Below are 17,158 nucleotides of genomic sequence, written 5' to 3' on the forward strand. Positions count from 1 at the left end.
TGGTAGTCCCTTCTGAGGGCATGAAGCCTGCCAAGTTTCAAGGAGATAGGTTGAGGGGGGGGGGTTGGAGAAACTGCACCCTAAAGTCTTGAAAGCAAAAGTCATGGCATGTGTATGTGTTAAATCACAGTGAGGTCAAAACTGCAGGCTTGCTGAGGCCATGACACCTGCCAGCTGTCAAGGAGATAGGTGCAGGAGCTTCCTGGTTCTGGGGCCCTGCACCTCTAGCTGCTGACAGGCAAAACTGGTGTCATGGGTGCTTCTGCAACTGACTGTGTGTGTCTTGGGGCAGAGGGGGGTGAAAACTGCAGGCCTGTTAGGCCCTACTGTGGTCACGAAGTCTGCCAGCTATTAAGGAGATCGGTGCATTTTGCCTGTCAGCAGCTAGGGGTGAAGGCCCAAATTGATTCGGCTAAATCTGATTCCTGATTCTGATTGGCTGCTGCCAAATCAGCCAAATCTCCGAATCACACAGGCCCATCCCCCACCTTCTCTTCCAGCCCCTGCAATGGCTGTTCCACCTGCCCCAGCTTCTGGCACTTCAAAAAAAGAAAAAAAGAAAAAGCCCCAACTCACCAGCTGCTGCTGGGCCGGGGGGCGGGGGGAAGGGGGGCAATCCCTGCTGCCCTTTGCCAATGAATCCAGAGGGTTTTTTTTCTTAAAGGGCCAGGGGGAGCAGGCAGGGGTCCCCTCCCCAGAGAGCTTTGAATCAATTCAGATCTTTTTTTCTGGTAACTTGATTCAATTTGGAGATTCAGCCACCAGCTCGCACTTGAAGCTTTGCACAGCCCTAGTAGATATGCTGAAGGTTAAGGATAGGATTCTGAGTGACCTAGAGAAATTTGAGGATTGGGCAGCTTTTCTGCAGAGCTTCTACCCAGCTGGTCCTAGGGTATTGCTCTATCCTAAGCACAGGAATTTTCATTTGTGCTTGTTGAACCACAGGAGATTTTTTTCCTGGCCCAATCATGAATTTGCATTGTGGTGAAAGGTGACAAAACAGGCACTGTTGAGATCTAAACTCAGGTCCCCCTGTTTATAAGGTAGGTGCTTTAACCAGCTAAGCCACAGAGCTCATATACAGGAATGCTGCTTCTCCACCCCACTCTAATGACCTATTTGGTGACTAAGAGTTGTGGGGCTAGCCCATTGCAGAACTTGTGGCTGCCACCTATGGGCAGCAATGAGACCTAAGGCCACTAACTGAATACTGGGGACAACAAAATGAAAAACCAGGGTGTGCTCATGAGGTCATAGGGACAAAACAAGTGCACCCTGGGGAGACACCGAGCAGAGTACCCTGGCCAGCACCCAAGGGCTCTCAAAAGCAGCTAGAGAGCTGGTGGCTACTGCCCAGTGGTGCTCCGCCCAGATAAAGCAATGTAAGAGACCCAGGAAGAAGGCCCCACAGTCCTCAGGGACCCTCCTGGCCAGAGCCTTCCTCCTGGTCAGCCAGATGGCCAACTTGGCAAGGGCCAGGAGGAGGTTGGCCAGGAGGTCCCAGGTCTTAGTGGGGCCACAGATGGGGAATGCATAAACAAACGGTGTGGAGAGAAGTGCAGCAGGAAGTTCTGGAGGAGGAGATGCAGGGGCTGCAACCTGGCACACTGCAGGACCAAGTGTGCCAGGATCTCCCTCTGCCCACAGAATGGGCATGTATCAGGGGCCATCTTAAAGTGCACCAGGTACACGCCTGTTGTGACAGCTCTGTGACAGAGCTGGCAGCCTAGGTCCCCAGTGGCATGGGGGATCAAGGTGGAGTACAGGCTCTGCCACCAGGGTCCGTCGGCCTTGCCCTTGTTGAGGGTGTCCTGCCACTTGGTGTCTGGGTGGGACCTGAGGGCAGCGTGCAGTGGATGAGCATGTAGAGCTAGCACCAGTGGGCTGTGGAAAAGCGGACCGGGCACGTGTCCCCCAGCTGGCTCAGGTGGTGGAACAGGGAGTGCTGCGGGACCAGCCGGAGCACAGGCCCCACCAGCAGCTCTACTGGGCCAGAGGACATGGTGTGGGGGTGGGCAGAGACCACCCTTGCTCAGGACGTGCTCCAAGTGGGCAAGAGCGTCAACAAGCAGGGCAGCTTTCACTTCCTGGACTAGGCGTAAGCAGGATGTGCACCCTATGGCCAGACCCATGCACCGGGCCAGTGCAGTGGGGCCCAGCCACTTCCACTTGGCTTAGTGCAGAAGGTGTCTGAAGCGGGTGAGCCCCATCCAGCCCATCCTCTGGCATGCCCAGGGCGACACTGCTGCTGGGACTGCTAGCTGGGGGTTCCACAGCAGCGGCTTGGCTAGCAGATTATCACCCCAGGCCACCTGCAATGGGGACCTGGAGATGGACAGAAGCCCCCAGGCCCTGAGGAGGTCTTGGTAAAAGACTGACAGCTCCCCCAAACCCCACGTGGGGTCCAGCCTGTGCAGGTAGAAGAGCTGCTGGTCATATCGGAGCCCGCAGAGGTGGTGCAGGAAGGCACGCCTTAACTGGCTCCTGGACTGTGAGGAGCATGTCATTGGCATATATTGACAGGACCAGCCAATCCCACCGTGTCATGTATTAACAGATTCTTGACTAACAGATTAAGGGAGGTGATGCTCCCCCTCTATGCGGCATCGGTCAGGCCGCAGTTGGAGTACTGCGTCCAGTTCTGGATGCTGCACTTCAAGAGGGACATGAAGGATCTGGACAGGGTTCAGAGGAGGCCACTCACATGTTTAGTGGTCTCTGTGAAAGACCCTACAAAGGGAGGTTGAGAGATCTGGATCTCTTCAGCCTTCACAAGAGACAGCTGAGGGGAGAATTTGTAGCCACCTATAAATTTATCAGGGAAGGACAGCAGGGAATTGGAGATGTGCTGTTTACCAGAGCACCCCAGGGAGTAACTAGGAATAATGGGTGCAAACTAGTGGAGAGTAGATTCAGGTTAGACATTAGGAAGAATTTTTTTACAATAAGGGTGGCCAGGATCTGGAATGGGCTTCCAAGAGAGGTGGTGCTATCACCTAGCTTGGAGGTCTTCAAGAGGAGGCTGGATAGTCACCTGGCTGGGGTCATCTGACCTCAGTCCTTTTCCTGCCGGGGCAGGAGGTCACACATGATGATCCATCGGGTCCCTTCCAACTCTACAATCTATGAATCTATGAATAAAAGGATTACATTAAGTTTCACTCTTTAGTTCTTGTTCAGGGTGTGAACTGTTTCACACAGAAGAAATAAAGACTCTTCCTCAGCATGAGACCTAGAGCAGGGGTGGGCAAAATGCAGCCTATGGGCTGGATCTGGCCCACAACATGATTCTTTCCAGCCCATGGAGGGTCCTGCAGCCCTGCCTGGCTGACAGATGGGAACAGTCCAAACCATGGCACATGTGGCCAGTCCCACCACCCCTGGGCACATCATGGGGCTGGGGCAGTCACAGGCTCAGTTTTCCTCTGCCCCAGTGGCAGCAACACTGACAGCGGCAGCCAGAAGGAGCACCCACTGCTGTTGCTGCCTGACATGGCCGCAGTGCTTGGGCACCCCGACCCAGCCACCTCTCACTCACTGCTCGGGACACCGGATGGAGTGGACTGGCAAAGAGATGGGCAGGATCTCCATGCCTATGGCCTAGGTCCCATGAAGGCAGGACTTGGGAGGAGTGAGCTAATAAGGAAAAATTCCTCTTGCTGTGGAAAGGGGCCATGGTGTTTCCTCCCCCTCCAGGTACCTAGGCCATATATTTCTTTGTCCTTTGACATTTTGTATTTTGTGTCTTTTTATATTTCCCCAACCAGTATTGTTTGCTCTGCTGTTTGCGTTTTATATTTTGTTAACCCTGTCTTTTGTCAATGATTGTAAGTGTCTAACCTTTGTTGAATCCTGCCCGCTCAGGGCATTTTACTGTCCACTATACCCCCTGATTAGGCCTGTTATGTTCCCAGTATTGTTCCCTCATTAAAAGGTATGTGGTTAAGTCCCCAGTGGTGGTGTGGCTCTCCTCTATAGGGGGAGGAGAGTCCCTACACCTCCCACAGCACTTATAGATTCATAGATTCATAGATGTTAGGGTCGGAAGGGACCTCAATAGATCATCCAGTCCGACCCCCTGCATAAGCAGGAAAGAGTGCTGGGTTCAGATGACCCCAGCTAAATGCCTATCTAACCTCCTCTTGAAGACCCCCAGGGTAGGGGAGAGCACCACCTCCCTTGGGAGCCCGTTCCAGACCCTGGCCACTCGAACTGTGAAGAAGTTCTTCCTAATGTCCAATCTAAATCTGCTCTCTGCTAACTTGTGGCCATTGTTTCTTGTAACCCCCGGGGGCGCCTTGCTGAATAAATACTCACCAATTCCCTTCTGTGCCCCTGTGCTCAACTTATAAGCAGCCACAAGGTCACCTCTCAACCTTCTCTTGCAGAGCTTGAAAAGGACCAGGTTCTTTAGTCTCTCCTCGTAGGGCTTGGTCTGCAGGCCCTTAAACACACAAGTTGCCCTTCTCTGGACCCTCTCCAGGTTATCCGCATCCCTCTTGAAGTGCGGTGCCCAGAATTGCACGCAGTACTCCAACTGCGGTCTGACCAGCGCCCGATAGAGGGGAATTATTACCTCCTTGGATCTGTTCACCATGCATCTGCTGATGCACGATAAAGTGCCTTTGGCTTTTCTGATGGCTTTGTCACACTGCCAACTCATGTTCATCTTGGAGTCCACTAGGACTCCAAGATCCCTTTCCACCTCTGTGCCACCCAGCAGGTCATTCCCTAGGCTGTAGGTGTGCTGGACATTTTTCCTCCCTAGGTGCAGCACTTTGCATTTCTCCTTGTTGAACTGCATTCTGCTGTTTTCTGCCCACTTGTCCAACCTGTCCAGGTCTGCCTGCACCTGTTCCCTGCCCTCCAGCATGTCCACTTCTCCCCAGAGCTTTGTGTCATCTGCAAACTTGGACAGAGTATAGATTCATAGATGTTAGGGTCGGAAGGGACCTCAATAGATCATCGAGTCCGACCCCCTGCATAAGCAGAAAAGAGTGCTGGGTCTAGATGACCCCAGCTAGATACTCATCTAACCTCCTCTTGAAAACCCCCAGGGTAGGGGAGAGCACCACCTCCCTTGGGAGCCCATTCCAGACCTTGGCCACTCGAACTGTGAAGAAGTTCTTCCTAATGTCCAATCTAAATCTGCTCTCTGCTAGCTATTGGCCATTGTTTCTTGTAACCCCCGGGGGCGCCTTGGTGAATAAATACTCACCAATTCCCTTCTGTGCCCCCGTGATGAACTCATAGGCAGCCACAAGGTCGCCTCTCAACCTTCTCTTGCAGAGGCTGAAAAGGTCCAGTTTCTCTTGTCTCTCCTCGTAGGGCTTGGTCTGCAGGCCCTTGACCATACGAGGGGCCCTTTTCTGGACCCTCTCCAGGTTATCCGCATCCTTCTTGAAGTGTGGCGCCCAGAATTGCACGCAGTACTCCAACTGCGGTCTGACCAGCGCCCTATAGAGGGGAAGTATCACCTCCTTGGACCTATTCGTCATGCATCTGCTGATGCACGATAAAGTGCCATTAGCTTTTTTGATGGCTTCGTCACACTGCCGACTCATGTTCATCTTGGAGTCCACTAGGACTCCAAGATCCCTTTCCACTTCCATGCCACCCAGCAGGTCATTCCCCAGGTTGTAGGTGTGCTGGACATTTTTCCTCCCTAGGTGCAGCACTTTGCATTTCTCCTTGTTGAACTGCATCCTGTTGTTTTCTGCCCACTTGTGCAACCTGTCCAGGTCTGCCTGCAGCTGTTCCCTGCCCTCCGGCATGTCCACATCTCGCCATAGCTTTGTGTCATCTGCAAACTTGGACAGAGTACATTTGACTCCCTCGTCCAAGTCACCGATGAAGACATTAAAGAGTATCGGTCCAAGGACTGAGCCCTGCGGGACCCCACTGCCCACAGCCTTCCAGGTCGAGACCGACCCATCCACCACGATTCTCTGGGTGCGACCCTCCAGCCATTTCGCCACCCACCAGACTGTGTAGTCATCCAAGTCACAGCCTCTTAACTTGTTCACCAGTATGGGGTGGGATACCGTATCGAAGGCCTTCCTGAAGTCCAAGTATATGACATCCACCCCTCCTCCTGTGTCCAGGCGTTTCGTAACCTGGTCATAGAAAGAGACTAGATTGGTCAGGCACGATCTGCCTGCCACGAACCCATGCTGGTTTCCCCTCAGCATAATTTGTCCTGCCGGGCTCTCACAAATGTGAGCCTTGATAATTTTTTCAAAGGCTTTGCCAAGGATGGAGGTGAGACTGACTGGCCTATAGTTGCCCAGGTCCTCCTTCCTCCCCTTTTTGAAAATGGGGACCACGTTGGCCCTTTTCCAGTCCTCCGGGACTTGGCCCATGCGCCATGAGTGCTCGAATATTCCCGCCAGTAACTCTGCAACGATGTCAGCCAGTGCCTTCAGCACCCTCGGATGGAGCCCATCCGGGTCTGCCGACTTAAAGGCATCCAGTTCCTCCAAGTGACTCTGCACCATCTCAGGGTCTACGTATGGAAGTCTGGCGCCTTGCTGGTGTTTCTCTACAACCCCAGTGAGAGACTTGTCGTGCTCCTCGCTTAGGAACACTGAGGCAAAGAACTCGTTGAGGAGTTCAGCCTTGTCCCCCCTGTCCATCACCAATTGCTTCTGCCCATTTAGCAGGGGTCCTATTCCTCCCTGGGTCTTCCTTTTACTCCCTATATATCTAAAAAACAATTTCTTGTTGTCTTTTACTTGGGTTGCCATCCTCAGCTCCATGGTAGCTTTGGCCTGTCTAACTGCCTCCCTACAAGTGCGAGCAGAGGAGGTATATTCGTCTTTGGTGATCTCTCCCTGTTTCCACTTTTTATGTGCTCCCCTTTTGGCCCTTAGGCTGCCCTGGATTTCTCTGGTCAGCCATGGAAGCCTCCTGACCCCTTTCCCTTTTTTGCCTCGCTCAGGGATTGTCTTGCTTTGTGCCTGAAGGATCATTTCCTTAAGGCACAGCCACACTTTTTGGGCTCCCATCCCTTCAAAACTCCTACTCTGCAGTGTGTCCTTGACTAATCGCCTGAGCTCATTGACATCAGCTTTCCTAAAGTCTAGCACTTTCACCCTACTAGTTACGTTACCCACTCGACGTCTTATGATGAATTCTATTATTAGGTGATCACTGTCCCCCAGATGGCTACCGATCTGGAGGTCCCCTACCATGTCATCCCCCGTTGCCAATACCAGATCCAGTATGGCATTCCCCCTAGTGGGACCGTGTACCTCCTGTGTCAGGTGGAGGTCCTGTACACAGGTTAGAAACCTTCATGAGCGGTGGGACTTTGCTGTCTGCGACTCCCAGCAGATGTCCGGGTAGTTTAGGTCCCCCATGACTACCACCTCTTTAGCTTTTATGGTCTCTGAGAGTTGCCTCAGGAGCCCCGAATCTCTTTCTTCCCCTTGATGTGGGGGTCTGTAGCAGACCCCTGCCACCAAATCCCTTTCTCCTTGCCCTCCATGTAGCCTAACCCACAATCCTTCTACTTCCTCATCCTTGGATTCTGTCTTGATGATGGTTGATGTATATTGCTCACTGACATACAGCGCAACCCCTCCCCCTTTTTCCCCCACCCTGTCCTTTCTGTACAATCTATAGCCCTCAATATGTACTGCCCAGTCGTGGGATGAATCCCACCAGGTTTCTGTTAGCCCCACTAAGTCATAGGTGTTTAGTGCAAGCAGGAGCGCTAGTTCATCCTGCTTGTTTCCCATGCTCCTAGCATTAGTATATAGGCACTTGAGCCCTGAGACTGGTGCCTTTGCTGCCCCCCCGCTCCGAGTCCCAAGGGGCCCTTTGATTCTTACCTTCTCGTTTCTTACCTGTGCCGTAGTGCTGGCCTCCCCATGGCTTTCAGGTTCCCAATGCTCTCTTTCTTCAGGCTGGGCTGTCCTTGTGGGTCAGGCTGGGCTGTCCTTGCACCTTCTTGATCTACCCCCCCAGCACCTTCCTTTTCCCCTGCCCTGCTCCTCCCCTTCCCCCCGCCCACACTTACCTGCTGGGGTCGGTGTCAGTGTCTTTGTCTGCATGTCTGTGGGTCTGGGGGGCTGTTGTGAGGGGCATCAGGAAGGCTGTTGAGACTGTGGGTGGGAATGCAGGGCACCAACAGCACTGGGAGGGGCTGTGGGAGGCCTTTAATTTTTATCACGGATTTTGGGTTTTTAATCGGAGAATTTGTAGTTTTTAATCAGAGAAAACCAGGATCCCTGGTGATCAGGTGCAAAGAAGATAGTGAGAAGAAGGAATTTTGCATATCCTGCCATTTGCACTACACAATGCTTCAAGGCAGAGCTACCACCTACATAATGCTTCAAGACTGAAATAACAACTTGGAGATACCAACTTTACTGGAATGATCTCAAGTTGAGATAACCAGAAAAAACAACCTCTAATTAAAAATTGAGCATTGAAAAACCCCAATGTTGAACCAAGACCTGAAATCCCTATTAAAGTGAGATGCAGACAGGCCAAGATGGGGAAATCTGCTCTCTGAAACCTCGTGGAGCACAGGCGCATCTGTTCACCCTGGCTCATCACCCTCAGTGAGCCTGGACTGGCCACCCATTGCTAACATTGAGTAACTTCTGCTGGTAACTATAACATCTTACTGGAGTGGTTTTGTCTGTATGTCTGTCTATGCCTGTTTGTAGGTATGCTTGTGTATGTCTATTTGTATGACTGGTGTGTCCAAACTTATGTATCTGCTTCATGTAATCAATAAATGCAGCATTTTGCCTTATCCTGCTTTATAAGGTCTCACTCCTGATTTGAGCAATTGGCAATTTAAAGTAACACTTTTCACCCCACGATCATCTCCCGCCTCTTCTTGGCCTCTTGAGGGCCCATACCAAGTGTCCCTGCCCCTGAACGGGGCCATCCACTTTGGCCACTGGGACAAGAGGTGCCAGCAGTACAGCTACATGGCAGAGACCCTCCCCCATGTGCTGTGCATCTGCCGGCTGCACACCAGAGCCTGGCAGCCCTGACACAACACAGTCCAGGACCACCTTGTGAAGGCCATCCCTAGTACAGTGGGGGAGATCCCTGTGAACCGCACTGTCCTGGGCTGAGAGGGCCAGATACACCCCAACATTGTCATTACCCATGAGAAGGCCAAGAAAATCATGATTGTGGATGTCAGTATCCCCTTTTAGACACCAAGCCTTCACCGATGCCTGGGCTTGCAAGCAGGAGAAGTACGCCCCACTGGCTGACATCCTGATGTGACTGTCAATGCACTCATCATGGGAACGCTTGGAGCTTGGGACCCCAGCAACAAGAGTGTCCCATGTGTCTGCTGTATCTCCTGTCACTATGCCAAGCTGATGCGCCACCTCACGGTGTCTGACAGCATTCGTTGGTCCCGATACATCTACATTGAGCACATCATGGGACATCACAAGTTCACCGACTCTACCAGATGAACCGCCACCACCAGACTGGACCCAGAGGGACCGCCTGAATCCCCCTCTGCACCTGATGGACCCCGAGAAGAATCTTCAATGATGGACCCCTCCATTCCACCCAAAGAAGACCCCTGCAATATGACTTTGTGGGCAGAGCAACTTCTTCAACCTACTCCTTCCACCATTGTGGATCATTGTACCAGTGTAGGGATTGTGTGCGTCTTTCTACTTTCTCTCTCAGCATCATGACCCCCCTTCCCTCCCCTTGCCCCACCTCCTCCCCCAAACCCCAGGCTTAGTTGGCTAACATTGTATTCTCTGTAACCTAGTTTTGTTCCCCTCCTCACCCACATCCCTCTTATGTTAGTCCCTTGCTCAGACAACCTGTATTTTCCTTGTGGCTTTGTCATTTTTTGGTTCAGGAATCTTAACATTTACATCTTAACATTAACATTAAAATTCAGTTGCTTCTCAGCCTTTTCACTCAGATCAAGTGTAGCCTATGCTTATGTAGGGGAAATGCCATGATCACCACAGTGGCTTCCTAATGGCACCCAGGGAAGACTGCTCCGCTGGCATGGGATAGTACCCGCATAGGTGATGCATAGTTAACCTTGGCTTTATGCCCTCCTTATGGAACTGGGAAACTCCTGCCTAGTTTGCTTCTGGGGCCTTATGGCTATCGGCAAGCAAAACTTGGGGGAATACAAACCCAAAGCCTCTGGGCATGGGCCTGCAAGTAGGATGCCACCCAACCATTTTGGGAACATTTGAAGCCCCAGATGGGGGTGGATGATGTTTACTGGCAGTATGGTTCTGGACTGACTCATGGATTTGGGCTTGATTTGGCCAATTTGGCTAGGAAAATAGACAATTAAAAAAAAAATCTCCCTCCTCTTTCCCTGGGGCCAGGGAAGGATTCCTGCAAGAATCAATACAGAGAAAGGAAAAGGAACAGCCAAATGCCCAGATTATAGCACAGACACCACCCACATGGGCATCTGCTATGTCCATCCACCCCCTCTTGGGCTCCCACATTCCCAGATGCTTTTAATCACTGCAGGATCCCCTCAGCACCCACCCAGGGAAGGAGGGAGTCTCATGGAAAACAGGAGCTCACAAAGGGATTTGGGGTCCTTGTGGAAGCAAAGACAAAGAAACAACCACACCTTAGGTCGCCCAATCACTTCCCCATGGTTACGTTTTTTCCTCTCTTTCCTAGTGCAGGCTGTTTCTTTCAGTTCTGGCCAGTGCTTATTGGTCAGTTTGGACCATGAGATTGAAGAGCATCCAGAACCCTTGACTTGCTTCTCTTTGGAGTGAACTGGAATGAAGGGAAAGGTCACCATTACCTTTTCTTTTCTAAGGCCTCAACAAGTAGTTTACTCCTTGAGCCTGGGTGGTTCAGTGGTAGAATTCCTGCTTGCCATGCAGAGACATGGGTTTAATTCCCTGGGTTCAGTGCAGGTGCTGCAGGTAAATCCTTTGCATAGCTTGGCAGCCTAAAGTAGTCCTTCACAAAGGTGCCAAATTGTATCTTTCCCTCATCCCTTGAACTAAAAAAAACAGATCTTCCAAAACAAAGACAGCAGAATAAGTTAACCCATTATTAATTCCTTTTTTTAAACTTCTGCATTTGTCTAATGATTCATATGCAGATGTACACACAACTAGCAGGGTTAATATTGTGTGGCACTATTAAAAAAAAAATCTCATGGCACCCCAGAGTGCCCACTCACCCCTGCTCAGACTTACTCCTCTAGATTATTTCAAAAGCACGGAGAACATGCTACAAATACAAAGATGGACAAAAATGCATCCTTCACCTCATGTCTTACCTAGCAGGAACGTGAATAGTGCAAGAAAGAGAAACCCCATATATTTAATATCTTAATTTTTTTTCAGTCCGCACAAAGAAGGTGAGCTGTCCATTCAGATATTCATTTAGGAGAAAGAGAAGGAGAGGAGAAAATGAGAGGTAAGGCTAAAGGTGGATTCTGGCCAGGAAGGCCAGCACCCTGGACATTAAATCCTGCATTTCAGTTCAAAATTGAGTGGAGCCACAGTGCAGCTCTTTCTGTCCTGAATAACCTCTCCTTTGCTGCACTCCCCTATCACTGCCATTTTCTATTTTCTAGCCCCCTTCACACCTTGCTTGCCTCCCTTTGCTTTTTTTTTTGTTGTTGTTGTTGTTTTTTTGTCTTCAGCAAAACTCTGAGGGCAATTACAGAAAGGGTGTTGACTCTGTACCTCTCCCCAGGGATGGCTCTTTCCACAAAAAAATTCCACATAGGTTAGCACAAAAGGCCTTTTTATACAGAAATAAAATTACTCTTTGGCAAAGGAGAAGCTCTGCCCCATCCCTTCCTCCCCACCACAATCACAGAGCACTCTTCACTTCACCGGTAGATGAGAAACCCCAGGGAGACCCTTGTCTGGATGTGGACAGACATTACTGCAAACCCTACAATTAAACCCTGCTGCACAGCAAAGGACATGTCTGTGCTGCCCTGGGGCTGCCATCAGGAACAGGTCCCCTCCACACGCTCTTGCCCTGTGCTCACTTCAAATCAGGGCACCATGGTCCTTGGAGAGGGGAACTTGAGTCCATGACCTCAAAGCAAATAGTCTGGAAACAGGCTGGTACATGGCCAGGGCCTCCCCAAGAGGATATTGTCATCTTGCCTATAGGCTTGGGGGACAGAAGAGGCATTGGGACAAGTGTGCTGTAGGAGTGGGGTGGGGAAGGGCCTGGGAACCTGAGTGGACTTAGTCCATGGTTAACTCTGTGTGATGTGGGGACAGCAGGCTGATGAAATGTGGATCTTGGAGCTGAGTGTGGGGCTGGGCTGTGTGGCGGGAGGTGGGGTTGACAGTACACAACTCTGCCCTGGCTCACCGAAACCAAGTGCCCCTGTGTTACAAAGGGATGTATTTGGTACTTGCCACAGGCAATGACCTGGTGAGGGGTCTGTGGTTACTCAACCACCTGGGTGACAGTGATCATCGCCTGCTGGAATTTGCTATCCAGCACGGGGTGGTGAAAGCAAGCAGTAAGGCAAAAAGTCCTCAACTTCAGGAGGTCCAACTTCAATGGGCTAAGAAGATTAGTAGGAGAGGCATTGGGGTCTCAGAGCTTCAATGAGACGGGAGTTCAAGACGGGTGGTTGTTCATCAAGTAGATGATCCTCTGAGCTCAAAGGGAACCAGTCCCAATGCACACCAAGGGAGGCAGGAGTGCTAAAAAGCCCCCACGGCTTGGCAAAGATATCCAGGAATGCCCGAGGACAAAAAAAGGAGGCATACAAATAGTGGAAGCAAGGGGCTGTCACCAAGGAGGATTACTCCTCCTTTGCTCGTGACTGCAGAGAGGCTGTTAGGAAGGCCAAGGCAGAGATGGAGCTAGAGCTAATGACCAAAGTAAAGGATAATAAAAAGTTCTTTTTCAAATTCATAGGAAGCAAGAAGAAGGCACAGAGTAATGTGGGGCTCCTACAGGACAAGCTTGGCAATCTGGTGGTTGCAGCAAATGAAAAAGCTGACCTCTTTAATGAATTCTTTGCCTCCATATTCCTGAACAGGGATTGGGACATTTCCCCCACTAGGATTATGGATGGACCCAGAGGAGACACTACCATGCCTAGGGTCAGGGACAACCTAGTTAGGGAATTGTTGGAGGGGCTGGATGTGTTTATATCAGGTCCAGATGCTCTTCACCCAAGGGTGCTGAGGGAATTGGTGAGGGTCATAGCGGGGCCCCTGGCATGGCTGTATGTGTGCTCATGGGGCTCTGGCCAGGTGCCAGAGGACTGGAAAAGGGCCAATGTGGTCCCCATTTACAAGAAGAGGAGAAAGGAGGACCCCGGCAATTATAGGTCAGCCAGCCTCACCTCGGTCCTTGGGAAGACCTTTGAGAAAATTATCAAGGAGCACATCTGCAAGGGCCCAGCAGAGGAGGTAATGCTCGGGGCAACCAATGTGGGTACATTGAGGGCAGGTCCTGCCTAACTAACCTGGTTTCCTTTTATGATCAGGTCACAAAGTCCCTGGACGAGGGCGTCAAGGTGTATGTTGTCTACCTGGACTTAAAGAAGGCCTTTGACACCATTTCCCACTACATTCTCTTAAAAAAACCCAGGTGACTATGGCATTGATGCCTACACAGTCAGATGGGTGGCAAACTGGCTAGATGGTTGCATAGAGAGAGTGGTGGTGGACAGGTCACTTTCAACCTGGAGGGATGTGGGCAGTGGGGTCCCCCAGGGCTCGGTCCCGGGACCTGTACTGTTCAGCATCTTTATCAGTGATCTGGATGTGGGTGTGGAAAGCACACTGTCCAAATTCGCTGATGACACCAAGTTGTGGGGCGAGGTGGGGACACTGGAGGGGAGGGACAGAATCCAGCTAGATCTAGACAGGTTGCAGAGGTGGGCGGACGAGAATAGGATGGAGTTTAATGCAGGCAAGTGCGAGGTGCTGCATCTAGGGAGAAGGAACCAGCAACACACCTAGGGTGGTGGTGCTCTCTCCTACCTTGAAGGTCTTCAAGAGGAGGCTGGATATATATTTGGCAAGGGTGTTATGACCCTGGCACTCGTTCCTGTCTTGTGCAGGGAGTCAGACCTGATGATCTGTTTAGCTCCCTTCTGACCATAAGCACTATGAAACTATGGTAGCCGTGTTGGTCTGAGACAAACAGGAATGCAAAAATCTAGAGCTCTTGGTTCAGAGATGATAGCTTTCACTAGACCAACTAGGAATTTGAAAAAAAAAAATCTCTTTTTTTGCAAGCTTTTGGGCTCAATGGCCCTTCATCAGGTTCTGGGAAAATTAAAGAAGGTAAAAAGTCCCCTTAGATAGGAAATAAACTTCATTTTTGTACAGATGGAGCTGGAGCTCAACGAGTTCTTTGACTCAGTGTTCCTAAGCGAGGGGCACAACAAGATTCTTACTGGGGTTGTAGAGAGGCAGCAGCAAGGCGCCAGACTTCCATACGTAGATTCTGAGGTGGTGCAGAGTCACTTGGAAGAACTGGATGCCTTTAAGTCGGCAGGCCTGAAGGCACTGGCCGACATCATTGCAGAGCCACTGGCGGGAATATTCGAACGCTCGTGGCGCACGGGCCAAGTCCCGGAGGACTGGAAAAGGGCTAACGTGGTCCCCATTTTCAAAAAGGGGAGGAAGGAGGACCTGGGCAACTATAGGGCAGTCAGTCTCACCTCCATCCTTGGCAAAGCCTTTGAAAAAATTATCAAGGCTCACATTTGTGAGAGCCCGGCAGGACAAATTATGCTGAGGGGAAACCAGCATGGGTTTGTGGCGGGCAGATCGTGCCTGACCAATCTAGTCTTTTTCTATGACCAGGTTACGAAACGCCTGGACACAGGAGGAGGGGTGGATGTCGTATACTTAGACTTCAGGAAGGCCTTCGATACGGTATCCCACCCCATACTGGTGAACAAATTAAGAGGCTGTGATTTGGATGACTACACAGTCCGGTGGGTGGCGAATTGGCTAGAGGGTCGCACCCAAAGAGTTGTGGTGGATGGGTCGGTCTCGACCTGGAAGGGTGTGGGCAGTGGGGTCCCGCAGGGCTCGGTCCTTGGACCGATACTCTTTAATGTCTTCATCAGTGACTTGGACGGGGGAGTGAAGTGTACTCTGTCCAAGTTTGCAGATGACACAAAGCTATGTGGAGAAGTGGACACGCTGGAGGGCAGGGAACAGCTGCAGGCAGACCTGGACAGGTTGGACAAGTGGGCAGAAAACAACAGGATGCAGTTCAACAAGCAGAAATGCAAAGTGCTGCACCTAGGGAGGAAAAATGTCCAGCACACCTACAGCCTAGGGAATGACCTGCTGGGTGGCACAGAGGTGGAAAGGGATCTTGGAGTCCTAGTGGGCTCCAAGATGAACATGAGCCGGCAGTGTGACGAAGCCATCAGGAAAGCCAATGGCACTTTATCATGCATCAGCAGATGCATGACGAATAGGTCCAGGGAGGTGATACTTCCCCTCTATCGGGTGCTGGTCAGACCGCAGTTGGAGTACTGCGTGCAATTCTGGGAGCCACACTTCAAGAAGGATGCGGATAACCTGGAGAGGGTCCAGAGAAGGGCAACTTGTATGGTTAAGGGCTTGCAGACCAAGCCCTACGAGGAGAGACTAGAGAACCTGGACCTTTTCAGCCTCCGCAAGAGAAGGTTGAGAGGCGACCTTGTGGCTGCCTATAAGTTCATCACAGGGGCACAGAAGGGAATTGGTGAGTATTTATTCACCAAGGCGCCCCCGGGGGTTACAAGAAATAATGGCCACAAGGTAGCAGAGAGCAGATTTAGATTGGACATTAGGAAGAACTTCTTCACAGTTCGAGTGGCCAAGGTCTGGAACGGGCTCCCAAGGGAGGTGGTGCTCTCCCCTACCCTGGGGGTCTTCAAGAGGAGGTTAGACGAGTATCTAGCTGGGGTCATCTAGACCCAGCACTCTTTCCTGCTTATGCAGGGGGTCGGACTCGATGATCTATTGAGGTCCCTTCCGACCCTAACATCCATGAATCTATGGAGCTGGAAAATCTATCCCTTTGGGTCCATGAGCGTGTCTCTGTGAGAGTGACACTTTTTTTAGATGATCTTGGATTCTAAACTTCATTGCTGAACAACAAGAAAGATTTTCATACCTCCCTGCTTGCCGTCAGACACCACCCGGGAAAGAATCATACCTGATCTACACAACAAAATGAAACTCAGAAGTCCTTTCTCAGATGGGCATTGTAGCTTAGCTGGTTAAAGCAGCTGCCTTGTAAACAGGGGATCCTGGGTTCAAACCCTAGCAGTGCCTACCTCCTTTTTTTACCTTTCAGCACAATGCAGTCTCGTAATTGGGCCAAAACAAATCTCATGAGGTTCAACAAGGACAAGTACAATGTGCTGCACTCAGGATAGAGCAATCCCATGCATCGGGATGGGCTGGGGGCTGACTGGCTGGGCAGCAGCTCTGCAGAAAAACTACCCAATCCTTCAATACCCAATTCTTCAATTTCTTGAGGAGCAGGCAAGTCTGGAAGCAGCCCAATCCTCCAATTTCTCTAGGTCTCTCTGAATCCTAGCTCTATCCTTCAGCATATCTATTGCCCTTTCAAGAACTGCAACTGCATGTTTGTTTGCACGAACAGGATTTATCAACATTTTTTAAGTGTTTACAGCTTGTTAAAGTAAAACTGCTCAGACACAGTTTAGTTTGGCTAACTGCTAATTGCAGCATCGTGTCTATGGATTCATTGTGTGCAAACACAATGGCATTCGAAGACGTGCAATTGCCCTCCTTTCCCACCAGGTAAGGGTGTAGTTCAGACCTTTGTCTATTATATGCCACTTTCGATTGCTCCTGCTCATCCCATCCTGCTGTCTTGCACCACTACCCTGCTCACTGCTCTCACAGCCGCATGGAAACAGGGCTTTGTGAAGTCCCTGGCCAGGCGGGCATCTCATCTCCCTGTCCTGCACTGCAGGCAGGGCACATCTCTATAACCCTTGTACAAAAAGAAAAAAATGGAGCAAGGCCTTTGACACTGTCGACCACCCCATCCTCATTAAACAACTAGGTGACTGTGGCATCGATGCCTACACGGTCAGATGGATTGCAAATTAGCTGAAGGGTCACACTCAGAGGGTGGTGGTGGAGCGGTCAGCCTGAATATGACCCCCAGGGCTTGGTCCTTTGGCCCG

Source organism: Alligator mississippiensis, chromosome 2 (assembly GCF_030867095.1).
Source record: "Alligator mississippiensis isolate rAllMis1 chromosome 2, rAllMis1, whole genome shotgun sequence".
NCBI lineage: Eukaryota > Metazoa > Chordata > Crocodylia > Alligatoridae > Alligator > Alligator mississippiensis.